At 52.5% G+C, this 21,656-nt stretch overlaps 1 non-coding gene across 1 annotated transcript in view; it reads right to left on the reverse strand.

Moving 5' to 3' along the window:
- LOC144427431 (small subunit ribosomal RNA) overlaps positions 1-1,130 on the reverse strand; it is a 1,810-nt gene extending 680 nt beyond the window's left edge. Inside the window, exon 1 of the ribosomal RNA XR_013477975.1 lies at positions 1-1,130. This exon is cut by the window's left edge and continues 680 nt beyond it. This is a non-coding gene — a ribosomal RNA (small subunit ribosomal RNA).
- Between the last annotated feature and the right edge of the window lie 20,526 nt (positions 1,131-21,656).

The following is a 21,656-nucleotide window of genomic DNA, read 5'->3' on the forward strand; positions in this document are numbered from 1 at the left end:
TTTGCAACCATACTTCCCCCGGAACCCAAAGACTTTGGTTTCCCGGAAGCTGCCGGAAAGGTCGTCATGGTAACGCCTCCCGATCGCTAGTTGGCATCGTTTATAGTCAGAACTAGGACGGCATCTGATCGTCTGCGAACCTCTGACTTTCGCTCTTGATTAAAGAAAACATTCTTGGCGAATGCTTTCGCAGTAGTTCATCTTCCGCCGATCCAAGAATTTCACCTCTAACGGCAGAGTACGGACGCCCCCGTCTGTCCCTCTTAATCATTACCTCGTGCTCCGAAAACCAACAAAATAGAACCAAGGTCCTATTCCATTATTCCATGCAACACTATGCAGGCGAACAGCCTGCTTTGAACACTCTAATTTTTTCAAAGTAAACTTATCGGCCACCGCCGACACTCAGTCAAGAGCACCGACGGAGAACCGAAGGTGAGGCGAACGCAACCAGTGACACGCCTTGCGACGGACCGGCGGCGCTCGCCCAAAATCCAACTACGAGCTTTTCAACCGCAACAACTTTAGCATACACTGTTGGAGCTGGAATTACCGCGGCTGCTGGCACCAGACTTGCCCTCCAATGGATACTCGTTAAGAGTTTTAGGATGTACTCATTCCAATTACAGGGCCTCGTTAGAGTCCTGTATTGTTATTTTTCGTCACTACCTCCCCGTGTCGGGAATGGGTAATTTGCGCGCCTGCTGCCTTCCTTGGATGTGGTAGCCGTTTCTCAGGCTCCCTCTCCGGAATCGAACCCTGATTCCCCGTTACCCGTTATCACAAAGGTAGGCACGTAGCGTACCTTCGACAGTTGATAGGGCAGACACTTGAATGATACGTCGTCGGTGCAGAGACCGCACGATCCGCGTGGTTATCCAGAGTCATCAAACGTCACAGGACGAACCCGGTCGGTTTTAATCTGATAAAAGCGCGCCTCCCGAAGTCGGCGCTTAATGCATGTATTAGCTCTAGAATTACCACAGTTATCCACTTCGCTCACGAGACCAAATAAACCAAGACTGATTTAATGAGCCATTCGCAGTTTCGCTTTACGAGAACTCGTACTTGCACCTGCATGGCTTAATCTTTGAGACAAGCATATCACTACTGGCAGGATCAACCAGATAGCTGCGACAGCTGCGCTCGGCCCTTGCTGGGCCGCCCGGCGCGTGCTCGTCGCATTCGTTTAATCCTGCCAAAACGCTTAAGACCGAGGCGATCGCCTGCGGCCGTACTCAGCTTCGACAGTCGCTGGCCGCGACGTCCACGCTCTCGCCGGCAGTGCCAGGCGGAGCGATTTGCGTTTTTTCTTTGCTCGCCCTCTCTCGGGCTCGATCCATTCAGTTTCGCACAAACAAGAGCTCTGCCGACCGCCTGCAGCGGTGCCTAAAACCCGGTCATAACAATGCGACCGTTCTGCTAGGCCGACAAGCGCTCAAGCCAGACGCTCGATCGAACGCCCCCTACATATTAGTCGAGACAACGGCTCGCTCATTAGCATCGCGTTTGTACTTTAACTTTTTTCGGCTCGGCTTCTTTCGACGCCGATGCCGGCGACGCAGCACTCTCTCGCCCGCCAGCCACCAGGAGATGTGTGCGCTCCGACCGGCCCCGCACGCCGCTCTTTCTTGGCTCATTCGAGTTTACTGTCTTTCGCTCTAACATGCCTTACCTAGGGTTAGGTTAGTATGCTTGCACGTTTGTACTTTAACTTTTTTCGGCTCGGCTTCTTTCTTGGCTCATTCGAGTTTACTGTCTTTCGCTCTAACATGCCTTACCTAGGGTTAGGTTAGTATGCTTGCACGTTTGTACTTTAACTTTTTTCGGCTCGGCTTCTTTCGACGCCGATGCCGGCGACGCAGCACTCTCTCGCCCGTCAGCCACCGAGAGATGTGTGCGCTCCGACCGGCCCCGCACGCCGCTCTTTCTTGGCTCATTCGAGTTTACTGTCTTTCGCTCTAACATGACTTACCTAGGGTTAGGTTAGTATGCTTGCACGTTTGTACTTTAACTTTTTTCGGCTCGGCTTCTTTCGACGCCGATGCCGGCGACGCAGCACTCTCTCGCCCGCCAGCCACCGAGAGATGTGTGCGCTCCGACCGGCCCCGCACGCCACTCTTTCTTGGCTCATTCGAGTTTACTGTCTTTCGCTCTAACATGCCTTACCTAGGGTTAGGTTAGTATGCTTGCACGTTTGAACTTTAACTTTTTTCGGCTCGGCTTCTTTCTTGGCTCATTCGAGTTTACTGTCTTTCGCTCTAACATGCCTTACCTAGGGTTAGGTTAGTATGCTTGCACGTTTGTACTTTAACTTTTTTCGGCTCGGCTTCTTTCTTGGCTCACTCGAGTTTACTGTCTTTCGCTCTAACATGCCTTACCTAGGGTTAGGTTAGTATGCTTGCACGTTTGTACTTTAACTTTTTTCGGCTCGGCTTCTTTCGACGCCTATGCCGGCGACGCAGCACTCTCTCGCCCGCCAGCCACCGAGAGATGTGTGCGCTCCGACCGGCCCCGCACGCCGCTCTTTCTTGGCTCATTCGAGTTTACTGTCCTTCGCTCTAACATGCCTTACCTAGGGTTAGGTTAGTATGCTTGCACGTTTGTACTTTAACTTTTTTCGGCTCGGCTTCTTTCGACGCCGATGCCGGCGACGCAGCACTCTCTCGCCCGCCAGCCACCGAGAGATGTGTGCGCTCCGACCGGCCCCGCACGCCGCTCTTTCTTGGCTCATTCGAGTTTACTGTCTTTCGCTCTAACATGCCTTACCTAGGGTTAGGTTAGTATGCTTGCACGTTTGTACTTTAACTTTTTTCGGCTCGGCTTCTTTCGACGCCGATGCCGGCGACGCAGCACTCTCTCGCCCGCCAGCCACCGAGAGATGTGTGCGCTCCGACCGGCCCCGCACGCCGCTCTTTCTTGGCTCATTCGAGTTTACTGTCTTTCGCTCTAACATGCCTTACCTAGGGTTAGGTTAGTATGCTTGCACGTTTGTACTTTAACTTTTTTCGGCTCGGCTTCTTTCGACGCCGATGCCGGCGACGCAGCACTCTCTCGCCCGCCAGCCACCGAGAGATGTGTGCGCTCCGACCGGCCCCGCACGCCGCTCTTTCTTGGCTCATTCGAGTTTACTGTCTTTCGCTCTAACATGCCTTACCTAGGGTTAGGTTAGTATGCTTGCACGTTTGTACTTTAACTTTTTTCGGCTCGGCTTCTTTCGACGCCGATGCCGGCGACGCAGCACTCTCTCGCCCGCCAGCCACCGAGAGATGTGTGCGCTCCGACCGGCCCCGCACGCCGCTCTTTCTTGGCTCATTCGAGTTTACTGTCTTTCGCTCTAACATGCCTTACCTAGGGTTAGGTTAGTATGCTTGCACGTTTGTACTTTAACTTTTTTCGGCTCGGCTTCTTTCGACGCCGATGCCGGCGACGCAGCACTCTCTCGCCCGCCAGCCACCGAGAGATGTGTGCGCTCCGACCGGCCCCGCACGCCGCTCTTTCTTGGCTCATTCGAGTTTACTGTCCTTCGCTCTAACATGCCTTACCTAGGGTTAGGTTAGTATGCTTGCACGTTTGTACTTTAACTTTTTTCGGCTCGGCTTCTTTCGACGCCGATGCCGGCGACGCAGCACTCTCTCGCCCGCCAGCCACCGAGAGATGTGTGCGCTCCGACCGGCCCCGCACGCCGCTCTTTCTTGGCTCATTCGAGTTTACTGTCTTTCGCTCTAACATGCCTTACCTAGGGTTAGGTTAGTATGCTTGCACGTTTGTACTTTAACTTTTTTCGGCTCGGCTTCTTTCGACGCCGATGCCGGCGACGCAGCACTCTCTCGCCCGCCAGCCACCGAGAGATGTGTGCGCTCCGACCGGCCCCGCACGCCGCTCTTTCTTGGCTCATTCGAGTTTACTGTCTTTCGCTCTAACATGCCTTACCTAGGGTTAGGTTAGTATGCTTGCACGTTTGTACTTTAACTTTTTTCGGCTCGGCTTCTTTCGACGCCGATGCCGGCGACGCAGCACTCTCTCGCCCGCCAGCCACCGAGAGATGTGTGCGCTCCGACCGGCCCCGCACGCCGCTCTTTCTTGGCTCATTCGAGTTTACTGTCTTTCGCTCTAACATGCCTTACCTAGGGTTAGGTTAGTATGCTTGCACGTTTGTACTTTAACTTTTTTCGGCTCGGCTTCTTTCTTGGCTCATTCGAGTTTACTGTCTTTCGCTCTAACATGCCTTACCTAAGGTTAGGTTAGTATGCTTGCACGTTTGTACTTTAACTTTTTTCGGCTCGGCTTCTTTCTTGGCTCTTTCGAGTTTACTGTCTTTCGCTCTAACATGCCTTACCTAGGGTTAGGTTAGTATGCTTGCACGTTTGTACTTTTAACTTTTTTCGGCTCGGCTTCTTTCGACGCCGATGCCGGCGACGCAGCACTCTCTCGCCCGCCAGCCACCGAGAGATGTGTGCGCTCCGACCGGCCCCGCACGCCGCTCTTTCTTGGCTCATTCGAGTTTACTGTCTTTCGCTCTAACATGCCTTACCTAGGGTTAGGTTAGTATGCTTGCACGTTTGTACTTTAACTTTTTTCGGCTCGGCTTCTTTCGACGCCGATGCCGGCGACGCAGCACTCTCTCGCCCGCCAGCCACCGAGAGATGTGTGCGCTCCGACCGGCCCCGCACGCCGCTCTTTCTTGGCTCATTCGAGTTTACTGTCTTTCGCTCTAACATGCCTTACCTAGGGTTAGGTTAGTATGCTTGCACGTTTGTACTTTAACTTTTTTCGGCTCGGCTTCTTTCTTGGCTCATTCGAGTTTACTGTCTTTCGCTCTAACATGCCTTACCTAGGGTTAGGTTAGTATGCTTGCACGTTTGTACTTTAACTTTTTTCGGCTCGGCTTCTTTCGACGCCGATGCCGGCGACGCAGCACTCTCTCGCCCGTTAGCCACCGAGAGATGTGTGCGCTCCGACCGGCCCCGCACGCCGCTCTTTCTTGGCTCATTCGAGTTTACTGTCTTTCGCTCTAACATGCCTTACCTAGGGTTAGGTTAGTATGCTTGCACGTTTGTACTTTAACTTTTTTCGGCTCGGCTTCTTTCTTGGCTCATTCGAGTTTACTGTCTTTCGCTCTAACATGCCTTACCTAGGGTTAGGTTAGTATGCTTGCACGTTTGTACTTTAACTTTTTTCGGCTCGGCTTCTTTCGACGCCGATGCCGGCGACGCAGCACTCTCTCGCCCGCCAGCCACCGAGAGATGTGTGCGCTCCGACCGGCCCCGCACGCCGCTCTTTCTTGGCTCATTCGAGTTTACTGTCTTTCGCTCTAACATGCCTTACCTAGGGTTAGGTTAGTATGCTTGCACGTTTGTACTTTAACTTTTTTCGGCTCGGCTTCTTTCTTGGCTCATTCGAGTTTACTGTCTTTCGCTCTAACATGCCTTACCTAGGGTTAGGTTAGTATGCTTGCACGTTTGTACTTTAACTTTTTTCGGCTCGGCTTCTTTCGACGCCGATGCCGGCGACGCAGCACTCTCTCGCCCGTTAGCCACCGAGAGATGTGTGCGCTCCGACCGGCCCCGCACGCCGCTCTTTCTTGGCTCATTCGAGTTTACTGTCTTTCGCTCTAACATGCCTTACCTAGGGTTAGGTTAGTATGCTTGCACGTTTGTACTTTAACTTTTTTCGGCTCGGCTTCTTTCTTGGCTCATTCGAGTTTACTGTCTTTCGCTCTAACATGCCTTACCTAGGGTTAGGTTAGTATGCTTGCACGTTTGTACTTTAACTTTTTTCGGCTCGGCTTCTTTCTTGGCTCATTCGAGTTTACTGTCTTTCGCTCTAACATGCCTTACCTAGGGTTAGGTTAGTATGCTTGCACGTTTGTACTTTAACTTTTTTCGGCTCGGCTTCTTTCGACGCCGATGCCGGCGACGCAGCACTCTCTCGCCCGCCAGCCACCGAGAGATGTGTGCGCTCCGACCGGCCCCGCACGCCGCTCTTTCTTGGCTCATTCGAGTTTACTCTCTTTCGCTCTAACATGCCTTACCTAGGGTTAGGTTAGTATGCTTGCACGTTTGTACTTTAACTTTTTTCGGCTCGGCTTCTTTCTTGGCTCATTCGAGTTTACTGTCTTTCGCTCTAACATGCCTTACCTAGGGTTAGGTTAGTATGCTTGCACGTTTGTACTTTAACTTTTTTCGGCTCGGCTTCTTTCGACGCCGATGCCGGCGACGCAGCACTCTCTCGCCCGCCAGCCACCGAGAGATGTGTGCGCTCCGACCGGCCCCGCACGCCGCTCTTTCTTGGCTCATTCGAGTTTACTGTCTTTCGCTCTAACATGCCTTACCTAGGGTTAGGTTAGTATGCTTGCACGTTTGTACTTTAACTTTTTTCGGCTCGGCTTCTTTCTTGGCTCATTCGAGTTTACTGTCTTTCGCTCTAACATGCCTTACCTAGGGTTAGGTTAGTATGCTTGCACGTTTGTACTTTAACTTTTTTCGGCTCGGCTTCTTTCTTGGCTCATTCGAGTTTACTGTCTTTCGCTCTAACATGCCTTACCTAGGGTTAGGTTAGTATGCTTGCACGTTTGTACTTTAACTTTTTTCGGCTCGGCTTCTTTCGACGCCGATGCCGGCGACGCAGCACTCTCTCGCCCGCCAGCCACCGAGAGATGTGTGCGCTCCGACCGGCCCCGCACGCCGCTCTTTCTTGGCTCATTCGAGTTTACTGTCTTTCGCTCTAACATGCCTTACCTAGGGTTAGGTTAGTATGCTTGCACGTTTGTACTTTAACTTTTTTCGGCTCGGCTTCTTTCGACGCCGATGCCGGCGACGCAGCACTCTCTCGCCCGCCAGCCACCGAGAGATGTGTGCGCTCCGACCGGCCCCGCACGCCGCTCTTTCTTGGCTCATTCGAGTTTACTGTCTTTCGCCCTAACATGCCTTACCTAGGGTTAGGTTAGTATGCTTGCACGTTTGTACTTTAACTTTTTTCGGCTCGGCTTCTTTCTTGGCTCATTCGAGTTTACTGTCTTTCGCTCTAACATGCCTTACCTAGGGTTAGGTTAGTATGCTTGCACGTTTGTACTTTAACTTTTTTCGGCTCGGCTTCTTTCTTGGCTCATTCGAGTTTACTGTCTTTCGCTCTAACATGCCTTACCTAGGGTTAGGTTAGTATGCTTGCACGTTTGTACTTTAACTTTTTTCGGCTCGGCTTCTTTCGACGCCGATGCCGGCGACGCAGCACTCTCTCGCCCGCCAGCCACCGAGAGATGTGTGCGCTCCGACCGGCCCCGCACGCCGCTCTTTCTTGGCTCATTCGAGTTTACTGTCCTTCGCTCTAACATGCCTTACCTAGGGTTAGGTTAGTATGCTTGCACGTTTGTACTTTAACTTTTTTCGGCTCGGCTTCTTTCGACGCCGATGCCGGCGACGCAGCACTCTCTCGCCCGCCAGCCACCGAGAGATGTGTGCGCTCCGACCGGCCCCGCACGCCGCTCTTTCTTGGCTCATTCGAGTTTACTGTCTTTCGCTCTAACATGCCTTACCTAGGGTTAGGTTAGTATGCTTGCACGTTTGTACTTTAACTTTTTTCGGCTCGGCTTCTTTCGACGCCGATGCCGGCGACGCAGCACTCTCTCGCCCGCCAGCCACCGAGAGATGTGTGCGCTCCGACCGGCCCCGCACGCCGCTCTTTCTTGGCTCATTCGAGTTTACTGTCTTTCGCTCTAACATGCCTTACCTAGGGTTAGGTTAGTATGCTTGCACGTTTGTACTTTAACTTTTTTCGGCTCGGCTTCTTTCGACGCCGATGCCGGCGACGCAGCACTCTCTCGCCCGCCAGCCACCGAGAGATGTGTGCGCTCCGACCGGCCCCGCACGCCGCTCTTTCTTGGCTCATTCGAGTTTACTGTCTTTCGCCCTAACATGCCTTACCTAGGGTTAGGTTAGTATGCTTGCACGTTTGTACTTTAACTTTTTTCGGCTCGGCTTCTTTCTTGGCTCATTCGAGTTTACTGTCTTTCGCTCTAACATGCCTTACCTAGGGTTAGGTTAGTATGCTTGCACGTTTGTACTTTAACTTTTTTCGGCTCGGCTTCTTTCTTGGCTCATTCGAGTTTACTGTCTTTCGCTCTAACATGCCTTACCTAGGGTTAGGTTAGTATGCTTGCACGTTTGTACTTTAACTTTTTTCGGCTCGGCTTCTTTCGACGCCGATGCCGGCGACGCAGCACTCTCTCGCCCGCCAGCCACCGAGAGATGTGTGCGCTCCGACCGGCCCCGCACGCCGCTCTTTCTTGGCTCATTCGAGTTTACTGTCCTTCGCTCTAACATGCCTTACCTAGGGTTAGGTTAGTATGCTTGCACGTTTGTACTTTAACTTTTTTCGGCTCGGCTTCTTTCGACGCCGATGCCGGCGACGCAGCACTCTCTCGCCCGCCAGCCACCGAGAGATGTGTGCGCTCCGACCGGCCCCGCACGCCGCTCTTTCTTGGCTCATTCGAGTTTACTGTCTTTCGCTCTAACATGCCTTACCTAGGGTTAGGTTAGTATGCTTGCACGTTTGTACTTTAACTTTTTTCGGCTCGGCTTCTTTCGACGCCGATGCCGGCGACGCAGCACTCTCTCGCCCGCCAGCCACCGAGAGATGTGTGCGCTCCGACCGGCCCCGCACGCCGCTCTTTCTTGGCTCATTCGAGTTTACTGTCTTTCGCTCTAACATGCCTTACCTAGGGTTAGGTTAGTATGCTTGCACGTTTGTACTTTAACTTTTTTCGGCTCGGCTTCTTTCGACGCCGATGCCGGCGACGCAGCACTCTCTCGCCCGCCAGCCACCGAGAGATGTGTGCGCTCCGACCGGCCCCGCACGCCGCTCTTTCTTGGCTCATTCGAGTTTACTGTCTTTCGCTCTAACATGCCTTACCTAGGGTTAGGTTAGTATGCTTGCACGTTTGTACTTTAACTTTTTTCGGCTCGGCTTCTTTCTTGGCTCATTCGAGTTTACTGTCTTTCGCTCTAACATGTCTTACCTAGGGTTAGGTTAGTATGCTTGCACGTTTGTACTTTAACTTTTTTCGGCTCGGCTTCTTTCTTGGCTCATTCGAGTTTACTGTCTTTCGCTCTAACATGCCTTACCTAGGGTTAGGTTAGTATGCTTGCACGTTTGTACTTTAACTTTTTTCGGCTCGGCTTCTTTCGACGCCGATGCCGGCGACGCAGCACTCTCTCGCCCGCCAGCCACCGAGAGATGTGTGCGCTCCGACCGGCCCCGCACGCCGCTCTTTCTTGGCTCATACGAGTTTACTGTCCTTCGCTCTAACATGCCTTACCTAGGGTTAGGTTAGTATGCTTGCACGTTTGTACTTTAACTTTTTTCGGCTCGGCTTCTTTCGACGCCGATGCCGGCGACGCAGCACTCTCTCGCCCGCCAGCCACCGAGAGATGTGTGCGCTCCGACCGGCCCCGCACGCCGCTCTTTCTTGGCTCATTCGAGTTTACTGTCTTTCGCTCTAACATGCCTTACCTAGGGTTAGGTTAGTATGCTTGCACGTTTGTACTTTAACTTTTTTCGGCTCGGCTTCTTTCGACGCCGATGCCGGCGACGCAGCACTCTCTCGCCCGCCAGCCACCGAGAGATGTGTGCGCTCCGACCGGCCCCGCACGCCGCTCTTTCTTGGCTCATTCGAGTTTACTGTCTTTCGCTCTAACATGCCTTACCTAGGGTTAGGTTAGTATGCTTGCACGTTTGTACTTTAACTTTTTTCGGCTCGGCTTCTTTCGACGCCGATGCCGGCGACGCAGCACTCTCTCGCCCGCCAGCCACCGAGAGATGTGTGCGCTCCGACCGGCCCCGCACGCCGCTCTTTCTTGGCTCATTCGAGTTTACTGTCTTTCGCTCTAACATGCCTTACCTAGGGTTAGGTTAGTATGCTTGCACGTTTGTACTTTAACTTTTTTCGGCTCGGCTTCTTTCGACGCCGATGCCGGCGACGCAGCACTCTCTCGCCCGCCAGCCACCGAGAGATGTGTGCGCTCCGACCGGCCCCGCACGCCGCTCTTTCTTGGCTCATTCGAGTTTACTGTCTTTCGCTCTAACATGCCTTACCTAGGGTTAGGTTAGTATGCTTGCACGTTTGTACTTTAACTTTTTTCGGCTCGGCTTCTTTCTTGGCTCATTCGAGTTTACTGTCTTTCGCTCTAACATGCCTTACCTAGGGTTAGGTTAGTATGCTTGCACGTTTGTACTTTAACTTTTTTTGGCTCGGCTTCTTTCTTGGCTCATTCGAGTTTACTGTCTTTCGCTCTAACATGCCTTACCTAGGGTTAGGTTAGTATGCTTGCACGTTTGTACTTTAACTTTTTTCGGCTCGGCATCTTTCGACGCCGATGCCGGCGACGCAGCACTCTCTCGCCCGCCAGCCACCGAGAGATGTGTGCGCTCCGACCGGCCCCGCACGCCGCTCTTTCTTGGCTCATTCGAGTTTACTGTCCTTCGCTCTAACATGCCTTACCTAGGGTTAGGTTAGTATGCTTGCACGTTTGTACTTTAACTTTTTTCGGCTCGGCTTCTTTCGACGCCGATGCCGGCGACGCAGCACTCTCTCGCCCGCCAGCCACCGAGAGATGTGTGCGCACCGACCGGCCCCGCACGCCGCTCTTTCTTGGCTCATTCGAGTTTACTGTCCTTCGCTCTAACATGCCTTACCTAGGGTTAGGTTAGTATGCTTGCACGTTTGTACTTTAACTTTTTTCGGCTCGGCTTCTTTCGACGCCGATGCCGGCGACGCAGCACTCTCTCGCCCGCCAGCCACCGAGAGATGTGTGCGCACCGACCGGCCCCGCACGCCGCTCTTTCTTGGCTCATTCGAGTTTACTGTCTTTCGCTCTAACATGCCTTACCTAGGGTTAGGTTAGTATGCTTGCACGATTGTACTTTAACTTTTTTCGGCTCGGCTTCTTTCGACGCCGATGCCGGCGACGCAGCACTCTCTCGCCCGCCAGCCACCGAGAGATGTGTGCGCACCGACCGGCCCCGCACGCTGCTCTTTCTTGGCTCATTCGAGTTTACTGTCTTTCGCTCTAACATGCCTTACCTAGGGTTAGGTTAGTATGCTTGCACGTTTGTACTTTAACTTTTTTCGGCTCGGCTTCTTTCGACGCCGATGCCGGCGACGCAGCACTCTCTCGCCCGCCAGCCACCGAGAGATGTGTGCGCTCCGACCGGCCCCGCACGCCGCTCTTTCTTGGCTCATTCGAGTTTACTGTCTTTCGCTCTAACATGCCTTACCTAGGGTTAGGTTAGTATGCTTGCACGTTTGTACTTTAACTTTTTTCGGCTCGGCTTCTTTCTTGGCTCATTCGAGTTTACTGTCTTTCGCTCTAACATGCCTTACCTAGGGTTAGGTTAGTATGCTTGCACGTTTGTACTTTAACTTTTTTCGGCTCGGCTTCTTTCTTGGCTCATTCGAGTTTACTGTCTTTCGCTCTAACATGCCTTACCTAGGGTTAGGTTAGTATGCTTGCACGTTTGTACTTTAACTTTTTTCGGCTCGGCTTCTTTCGACGCCGATGCCGGCGACGCAGCACTCTCTCGCCCGCCAGCCACCGAGAGATGTGTGCGCTCCGACCGGCCCCGCACGCCGCTCTTTCTTGGCTCATTCGAGTTTACTGTCCTTCGCTCTAACATGCCTTACCTAGGGTTAGGTTAGTATGCTTGCACGTTTGTACTTTAACTTTTTTCGGCTCGGCTTCTTTCGACGCCGATGCCGGCGACGCAGCACTCTCTCGCCCGCCAGCCACCGAGAGATGTGTGCGCTCCGACCGGCCCCGCACGCCGCTCTTTCTTGGCTCATTCGAGTTTACTGTCTTTCGCTCTAACATGCCTTACCTAGGGTTAGGTTAGTATGCTTGCACGTTTGTACTTTAACTTTTTTCGGCTCGGCTTCTTTCGACGCCGATGCCGGCGACGCAGCACTCTCTCGCCCGCCAGCCACCGAGAGATGTGTGCGCTCCGACCGGCCCCGCACGCCGCTCTTTCTTGGCTCATTCGAGTTTACTGTCTTTCGCTCTAACATGCCTTACCTAGGGTTAGGTTAGTATGCTTGCACGTTTGTACTTTAACTTTTTTCGGCTCGGCTTCTTTCGACGCCGATGCCGGCGACGCAGCACTCTCTCGCCCGCCAGCCACCGAGAGATGTGTGCGCTCCGACCGGCCCCGCACGCCGCTCTTTCTTGGCTCATTCGAGTTTACTGTCTTTCGCTCTAACATGCCTTACCTAGGGTTAGGTTAGTATGCTTGCACGTTTGTACTTTAACTTTTTTCGGCTCGGCTTCTTTCGACGCCGATGCCGGCGACGCAGCACTCTCTCGCCCGCCAGCCACCGAGAGATGTGTGCGCTCCGACCGGCCCCGCACGCCGCTCTTTCTTGGCTCATTCGAGTTTACTGTCTTTCGCTCTAACATGCCTTACCTAGGGTTAGGTTAGTATGCTTGCACGTTTGTACTTTAACTTTTTTCGGCTCGGCTTCTTTCTTGGCTCATTCGAGTTTACTGTCTTTCGCTCTAACATGCCTTACCTAGGGTTAGGTTAGTATGCTTGCACGTTTGTACTTTAACTTTTTTCGGCTCGGCTTCTTTCTTGGCTCTTTCGAGTTTACTGTCTTTCGCTCTAACATGCCTTACCTAGGGTTAGGTTAGTATGCTTGCACGTTTGTACTTTTAACTTTTTTCGGCTCGGCTTCTTTCGACGCCGATGCCGGCGACGCAGCACTCTCTCGCCCGCCAGCCACCGAGAGATGTGTGCGCTCCGACCGGCCCCGCACGCCGCTCTTTCTTGGCTCATTCGAGTTTACTGTCTTTCGCTCTAACATGCCTTACCTAGGGTTAGGTTAGTATGCTTGCACGTTTGTACTTTAACTTTTTTCGGCTCGGCTTCTTTCGACGCCGATGCCGGCGACGCAGCACTCTCTCGCCCGCCAGCCACCGAGAGATGTGTGCGCTCCGACCGGCCCCGCACGCCGCTCTTTCTTGGCTCATTCGAGTTTACTGTCTTTCGCTCTAACATGCCTTACCTAGGGTTAGGTTAGTATGCTTGCACGTTTGTACTTTAACTTTTTTCGGCTCGGCTTCTTTCTTGGCTCATTCGAGTTTACTGTCTTTCGCTCTAACATGCCTTACCTAGGGTTAGGTTAGTATGCTTGCACGTTTGTACTTTAACTTTTTTCGGCTCGGCTTCTTTCGACGCCGATGCCGGCGACGCAGCACTCTCTCGCCCGTTAGCCACCGAGAGATGTGTGCGCTCCGACCGGCCCCGCACGCCGCTCTTTCTTGGCTCATTCGAGTTTACTGTCTTTCGCTCTAACATGCCTTACCTAGGGTTAGGTTAGTATGCTTGCACGTTTGTACTTTAACTTTTTTCGGCTCGGCTTCTTTCTTGGCTCATTCGAGTTTACTGTCTTTCGCTCTAACATGCCTTACCTAGGGTTAGGTTAGTATGCTTGCACGTTTGTACTTTAACTTTTTTCGGCTCGGCTTCTTTCGACGCCGATGCCGGCGACGCAGCACTCTCTCGCCCGCCAGCCACCGAGAGATGTGTGCGCTCCGACCGGCCCCGCACGCCGCTCTTTCTTGGCTCATTCGAGTTTACTGTCTTTCGCTCTAACATGCCTTACCTAGGGTTAGGTTAGTATGCTTGCACGTTTGTACTTTAACTTTTTTCGGCTCGGCTTCTTTCTTGGCTCATTCGAGTTTACTGTCTTTCGCTCTAACATGCCTTACCTAGGGTTAGGTTAGTATGCTTGCACGTTTGTACTTTAACTTTTTTCGGCTCGGCTTCTTTCGACGCCGATGCCGGCGACGCAGCACTCTCTCGCCCGTTAGCCACCGAGAGATGTGTGCGCTCCGACCGGCCCCGCACGCCGCTCTTTCTTGGCTCATTCGAGTTTACTGTCTTTCGCTCTAACATGCCTTACCTAGGGTTAGGTTAGTATGCTTGCACGTTTGTACTTTAACTTTTTTCGGCTCGGCTTCTTTCTTGGCTCATTCGAGTTTACTGTCTTTCGCTCTAACATGCCTTACCTAGGGTTAGGTTAGTATGCTTGCACGTTTGTACTTTAACTTTTTTCGGCTCGGCTTCTTTCTTGGCTCATTCGATTTTACTGTCTTTCGCTCTAACATGCCTTACCTAGGGTTAGGTTAGTATGCTTGCACGTTTGTACTTTAACTTTTTTCGGCTCGGCTTCTTTCGACGCCGATGCCGGCGACGCAGCACTCTCTCGCCCGCCAGCCACCGAGAGATGTGTGCGCTCCGACCGGCCCCGCACGCCGCTCTTTCTTGGCTCATTCGAGTTTACTCTCTTTCGCTCTAACATGCCTTACCTAGGGTTAGGTTAGTATGCTTGCACGTTTGTACTTTAACTTTTTTCGGCTCGGCTTCTTTCTTGGCTCATTCGAGTTTACTGTCTTTCGCTCTAACATGCCTTACCTAGGGTTAGGTTAGTATGCTTGCACGTTTGTACTTTAACTTTTTTCGGCTCGGCTTCTTTCGACGCCGATGCCGGCGACGCAGCACTCTCTCGCCCGCCAGCCACCGAGAGATGTGTGCGCTCCGACCGGCCCCGCACGCCGCTCTTTCTTGGCTCATTCGAGTTTACTGTCTTTCGCTCTAACATGCCTTACCTAGGGTTAGGTTAGTATGCTTGCACGTTTGTACTTTAACTTTTTTCGGCTCGGCTTCTTTCTTGGCTCATTCGAGTTTACTGTCTTTCGCTCTAACATGCCTTACCTAGGGTTAGGTTAGTATGCTTGCACGTTTGTACTTTAACTTTTTTCGGCTCGGCTTCTTTCTTGGCTCATTCGAGTTTACTGTCTTTCGCTCTAACATGCCTTACCTAGGGTTAGGTTAGTATGCTTGCACGTTTGTACTTTAACTTTTTTCGGCTCGGCTTCTTTCGACGCCGATGCCGGCGACGCAGCACTCTCTCGCCCGCCAGCCACCGAGAGATGTGTGCGCTCCGACCGGCCCCGCACGCCGCTCTTTCTTGGCTCATTCGAGTTTACTGTCTTTCGCTCTAACATGCCTTACCTAGGGTTAGGTTAGTATGCTTGCACGTTTGTACTTTAACTTTTTTCGGCTCGGCTTCTTTCGACGCCGATGCCGGCGACGCAGCACTCTCTCGCCCGCCAGCCACCGAGAGATGTGTGCGCTCCGACCGGCCCCGCACGCCGCTCTTTCTTGGCTCATTCGAGTTTACTGTCTTTCGCTCTAACATGCCTTACCTAGGGTTAGGTTAGTATGCTTGCACGTTTGTACTTTAACTTTTTTCGGCTCGGCTTCTTTCGACGCCGATGCCGGCGACGCAGCACTCTCTCGCCCGCCAGCCACCGAGAGATGTGTGCGCTCCGACCGGCCCCGCACGCCGCTCTTTCTTGGCTCATTCGAGTTTACTGTCTTTCGCTCTAACATGCCTTACCTAGGGTTAGGTTAGTATGCTTGCACGTTTGTACTTTAACTTTTTTCGGCTCGGCTTCTTTCTTGGCTCATTCGAGTTTACTGTCTTTCGCTCTAACATGCCTTACCTAGGGTTAGGTTAGTATGCTTGCACGTTTGTACTTTAACTTTTTTCGGCTCGGCTTCTTTCTTGGCTCTTTCGAGTTTACTGTCTTTCGCTCTAACATGCCTTACCTAGGGTTAGGTTAGTATGCTTGCACGTTTGTACTTTTAACTTTTTTCGGCTCGGCTTCTTTCGACGCCGATGCCGGCGACGCAGCACTCTCTCGCCCGCCAGCCACCGAGAGATGTGTGCGCTCCGACCGGCCCCGCACGCCGCTCTTTCTTGGCTCATTCGAGTTTACTGTCTTTCGCTCTAACATGCCTTACCTAGGGTTAGGTTAGTATGCTTGCACGTTTGTACTTTAACTTTTTTCGGCTCGGCTTCTTTCGACGCCGATGCCGGCGACGCAGCACTCTCTCGCCCGCCAGCCACCGAGAGATGTGTGCGCTCCGACCGGCCCCGCACGCCGCTCTTTCTTGGCTCATTCGAGTTTACTGTCTTTCGCTCTAACATGCCTTACCTAGGGTTAGGTTAGTATGCTTGCACGTTTGTACTTTAACTTTTTTCGGCTCGGCTTCTTTCTTGGCTCATTCGAGTTTACTGTCTTTCGCTCTAACATGCCTTACCTAGGGTTAGGTTAGTATGCTTGCACGTTTGTACTTTAACTTTTTTCGGCTCGGCTTCTTTCGACGCCGATGCCGGCGACGCAGCACTCTCTCGCCCGTTAGCCACCGAGAGATGTGTGCGCTCCGACCGGCCCCGCACGCCGCTCTTTCTTGGCTCATTCGAGTTTACTGTCTTTCGCTCTAACATGCCTTACCTAGGGTTAGGTTAGTATGCTTGCACGTTTGTACTTTAACTTTTTTCGGCTCGGCTTCTTTCTTGGCTCATTCGAGTTTACTGTCTTTCGCTCTAACATGCCTTACCTAGGGTTAGGTTAGTATGCTTGCACGTTTGTACTTTAACTTTTTTCGGCTCGGCTTCTTTCGACGCCGATGCCGGCGACGCAGCACTCTCTCGCCCGCCAGCCACCGAGAGATGTGTGCGCTCCGACCGGCCCCGCACGCCGCTCTTTCTTGGCTCATTCGAGTTTACTGTCTTTCGCTCTAACATGCCTTACCTAGGGTTAGGTTAGTATGCTTGCACGTTTGTACTTTAACTTTTTTCGGCTCGGCTTCTTTCTTGGCTCATTCGAGTTTACTGTCTTTCGCTCTAACATGCCTTACCTAGGGTTAGGTTAGTATGCTTGCACGTTTGTACTTTAACTTTTTTCGGCTCGGCTTCTTTCGACGCCGATGCCGGCGACGCAGCACTCTCTCGCCCGTTAGCCACCGAGAGATGTGTGCGCTCCGACCGGCCCCGCACGCCGCTCTTTCTTGGCTCATTCGAGTTTACTGTCTTTCGCTCTAACATGCCTTACCTAGGGTTAGGTTAGTATGCTTGCACGTTTGTACTTTAACTTTTTTCGGCTCGGCTTCTTTCTTGGCTCATTCGAGTTTACTGTCTTTCGCTCTAACATGCCTTACCTAGGGTTAGGTTAGTATGCTTGCACGTTTGTACTTTAACTTTTTTCGGCTCGGCTTCTTTCTTGGCTCATTCGATTTTACTGTCTTTCGCTCTAACATGCCTTACCTAGGGTTAGGTTAGTATGCTTGCACGTTTGTACTTTAACTTTTTTCGGCTCGGCTTCTTTCGACGCCGATGCCGGCGACGCAGCACTCTCTCGCCCGCCAGCCACCGAGAGATGTGTGCGCTCCGACCGGCCCCGCACGCCGCTCTTTCTTGGCTCATTCGAGTTTACTCTCTTTCGCTCTAACATGCCTTACCTAGGGTTAGGTTAGTATGCTTGCACGTTTGTACTTTAACTTTTTTCGGCTCGGCTTCTTTCTTGGCTCATTCGAGTTTACTGTCTTTCGCTCTAACATGCCTTACCTAGGGTTAGGTTAGTATGCTTGCACGTTTGTACTTTAACTTTTTTCGGCTCGGCTTCTTTCGACGCCGATGCCGGCGACGCAGCACTCTCTCGCCCGCCAGCCACCGAGAGATGTGTGCGCTCCGACCGGCCCCGCACGCCGCTCTTTCTTGGCTCATTCGAGTTTACTGTCTTTCGCTCTAACATGCCTTACCTAGGGTTAGGTTAGTATGCTTGCACGTTTGTACTTTAACTTTTTTCGGCTCGGCTTCTTTCTTGGCTCATTCGAGTTTACTGTCTTTCGCTCTAACATGCCTTACCTAGGGTTAGGTTAGTATGCTTGCACGTTTGTACTTTAACTTTTTTCGGCTCGGCTTCTTTCTTGGCTCATTCGAGTTTACTGTCTTTCGCTCTAACATGCCTTACCTAGGGTTAGGTTAGTATGCTTGCACGTTTGTACTTTAACTTTTTTCGGCTCGGCTTCTTTCGACGCCGATGCCGGCGACGCAGCACTCTCTCGCCCGCCAGCCACCGAGAGATGTGTGCGCTCCGACCGGCCCCGCACGCCGCTCTTTCTTGGCTCATTCGAGTTTACTGTCTTTCGCTCTAACATGCCTTACCTAGGGTTAGGTTAGTATGCTTGCACGTTTGTACTTTAACTTTTTTCGGCTCGGCTTCTTTCGACGCCGATGCCGGCGACGCAGCACTCTCTCGCCCGCCAGCCACCGAGAGATGTGTGCGCTCCGACCGGCCCCGCACGCCGCTCTTTCTTGGCTCATTCGAGTTTACTGTCTTTCGCCCTAACATGCCTTACCTAGGGTTAGGTTAGTATGCTTGCACGTTTGTACTTTAACTTTTTTCGGCTCGGCTTCTTTCTTGGCTCATTCGAGTTTACTGTCTTTCGCTCTAACATGCCTTACCTAGGGTTAGGTTAGTATGCTTGCACGTTTGTACTTTAACTTTTTTCGGCTCGGCTTCTTTCTTGGCTCATTCGAGTTTACTGTCTTTCGCTCTAACATGCCTTACCTAGGGTTAGGTTAGTATGCTTGCACGTTTGTACTTTAACTTTTTTCGGCTCGGCTTCTTTCGACGCCGATGCCGGCGACGCAGCACTCTCTCGCCCGCCAGCCACCGAGAGATGTGTGCGCTCCGACCGGCCCCGCACGCCGCTCTTTCTTGGCTCATTCGAGTTTACTGTCCTTCGCTCTAACATGCCTTACCTAGGGTTAGGTTAGTATGCTTGCACGTTTGTACTTTAACTTTTTTCGGCTCGGCTTCTTTCGACGCCGATGCCGGCGACGCAGCACTCTCTCGCCCGCCAGCCACCGAGAGATGTGTGCGCTCCGACCGGCCCCGCACGCCGCTCTTTCTTGGCTCATTCGAGTTTACTGTCTTTCGCTCTAACATGCCTTACCTAGGGTTAGGTTAGTATGCTTGCACGTTTGTACTTTAACTTTTTTCGGCTCGGCTTCTTTCGACGCCGATGCCGGCGACGCAGCACTCTCTCGCCCGCCAGCCACCGAGAGATGTGTGCGCTCCGACCGGCCCCGCACGCCGCTCTTTCTTGGCTCATTCGAGTTTACTGTCTTTCGCTCTAACATGCCTTACCTAGGGTTAGGTTAGTATGCTTGCACGTTTGTACTTTAACTTTTTTCGGCTCGGCTTCTTTCGACGCCGATGCCGGCGACGCAGCACTCTCTCGCCCGCCAGCCACCGAGAGATGTGTGCGCTCCGACCGGCCCCGCACGCCGCTCTTTCTTGGCTCATTCGAGTTTACTGTCTTTCGCCCTAACATGCCTTACCTAGGGTTAGGTTAGTATGCTTGCACGTTTGTACTTTAACTTTTTTCGGCTCGGCTTCTTTCTTGGCTCATTCGAGTTTACTGTCTTTCGCTCTAACATGCCTTACCTAGGGTTAGGTTAGTATGCTTGCACGTTTGTACTTTAACTTTTTTCGGCTCGGCTTCTTTCTTGGCTCATTCGAGTTTACTGTCTTTCGCTCTAACATGCCTTACCTAGGGTTAGGTTAGTATGCTTGCACGTTTGTACTTTAACTTTTTTTGGCTCGGCTTCTTTCGACGCCGATGCCGGCGACGCAGCACTCTCTCGCCCGCCAGCCACCGAGAGATGTGTGCGCTCCGACCGGCCCCGCACGCCGCTCTTTCTTGGCTCATTCGAGTTTACTGTCCTTCGCTCTAACATGCCTTACCTAGGGTTAGGTTAGTATGCTTGCACGTTTGTACTTTAACTTTTTTCGGCTCGGCTTCTTTCGACGCCGATGCCGGCGACGCAGCACTCTCTCGCCCGCCAGCCACCGAGAGATGTGTGCGCTCCGACCGGCCCCGCACGCCGCTCTTTCTTGGCTCATTCGAGTTTACTGTCTTTCGCTCTAACATGCCTTACCTAGGGTTAGGTTAGTATGCTTGCACGTTTGTACTTTAACTTTTTTCGGCTCGGCTTCTTTCGACGCCGATGCCGGCGACGCAGCACTCTCTCGCCCGCCAGCCACCGAGAGATGTGTGCGCTCCGACCGGCCCCGCACGCCGCTCTTTCTTGGCTCATTCGAGTTTACTGTCTTTCGCTCTAACATGCCTTACCTAGGGTTAGGTTAGTATGCTTGCACGTTTGTACTTTAACTTTTTTCGGCTCGGCTTCTTTCGACGCCGATGCCGGCGACGCAGCACTCTCTCGCCCGCCAGCCACCGAGAGATGTGTGCGCTCCGACCGGCCCCGCACGCCGCTCTTTCTTGGCTCATTCGAGTTTACTGTCTTTCGCTCTAACATGCCTTACCTAGGGTTAGGTTAGTATGCTTGCACGTTTGTACTTTAACTTTTTTCGGCTCGGCTTCTTTCTTGGCTCATTCGAGTTTACTGTCTTTCGCTCTAACATGTCTTACCTAGGGTTAGGTTAGTATGCTTGCACGTTTGTACTTTAACTTTTTTCGGCTCGGCTTCTTTCTTGGCTCATTCGAGTTTACTGTCTTTCGCTCTAACATGCCTTACCTAGGGTTAGGTTAGTATGCTTGCACGTTTGTACTTTAACTTTTTTCGGCTCGGCTTCTTTCGACGCCGATGCCGGCGACGCAGCACTCTCTCGCCCGCCAGCCACCGAGAGATGTGTGCGCTCCGACCGGCCCCGCACGCCGCTCTTTCTTGGCTCATACGAGTTTACTGTCCTTCGCTCTAACATGCCTTACCTAGGGTTAGGTTAGTATGCTTGCACGTTTGTACTTTAACTTTTTTCGGCTCGGCTTCTTTCGACGCCGATGCCGGCGACGCAGCACTCTCTCGCCCGCCAGCCACCGAGAGATGTGTGCGCTCCGACCGGCCCCGCACGCCGCTCTTTCTTGGCTCATTCGAGTTTACTGTCTTTCGCTCTAACATGCCTTACCTAGGGTTAGGTTAGTATGCTTGCACGTTTGTACTTTAACTTTTTTCGGCTCGGCTTCTTTCGACGCCGATGCCGGCGACGCAGCACTCTCTCGCCCGCCAGCCACCGAGAGATGTGTGCGCTCCGACCGGCCCCGCACGCCGCTCTTTCTTGGCTCATTCGAGTTTACTGTCTTTCGCTCTAACATGCCTTACCTAGGGTTAGGTTAGTATGCTTGCACGTTTGTACTTTAACTTTTTTCGGCTCGGCTTCTTTCGACGCCGATGCCGGCGACGCAGCACTCTCTCGCCCGCCAGCCACCGAGAGATGTGTGCGCTCCGACCGGCCCCGCACGCCGCTCTTTCTTGGCTCATTCGAGTTTACTGTCTTTCGCTCTAACATGCCTTACCTAGGGTTAGGTTAGTATGCTTGCACGTTTGTACTTTAACTTTTTTCGGCTCGGCTTCTTTCTTGGCTCATTCGAGTTTACTGTCTTTCGCTCTAACATGCCTTACCTAGGGTTAGGTTAGTATGCTTGCACGTTTGTACTTTAACTTTTTTCGGCTCGGCTTCTTTCTTGGCTCTTTCGAGTTTACTGTCTTTCGCTCTAACATGCCTTACCTAGGGTTAGGTTAGTATGCTTGCACGTTTGTACTTTTAACTTTTTTCGGCTCGGCTTCTTTCGACGCCGATGCCGGCGACGCAGCACTCTCTCGCCCGCCAGCCACCGAGAGATGTGTGCGCTCCGACCGGCCCCGCACGCCGCTCTTTCTTGGCTCATTCGAGTTTACTGTCTTTCGCTCTAACATGCCTTACCTAGGGTTAGGTTAGTATGCT

This window comes from Styela clava, chromosome 9 (genome assembly GCF_964204865.1).
Source record: "Styela clava chromosome 9, kaStyClav1.hap1.2, whole genome shotgun sequence".
In the NCBI taxonomy this organism is placed as follows: domain Eukaryota; kingdom Metazoa; phylum Chordata; class Ascidiacea; order Stolidobranchia; family Styelidae; genus Styela; species Styela clava.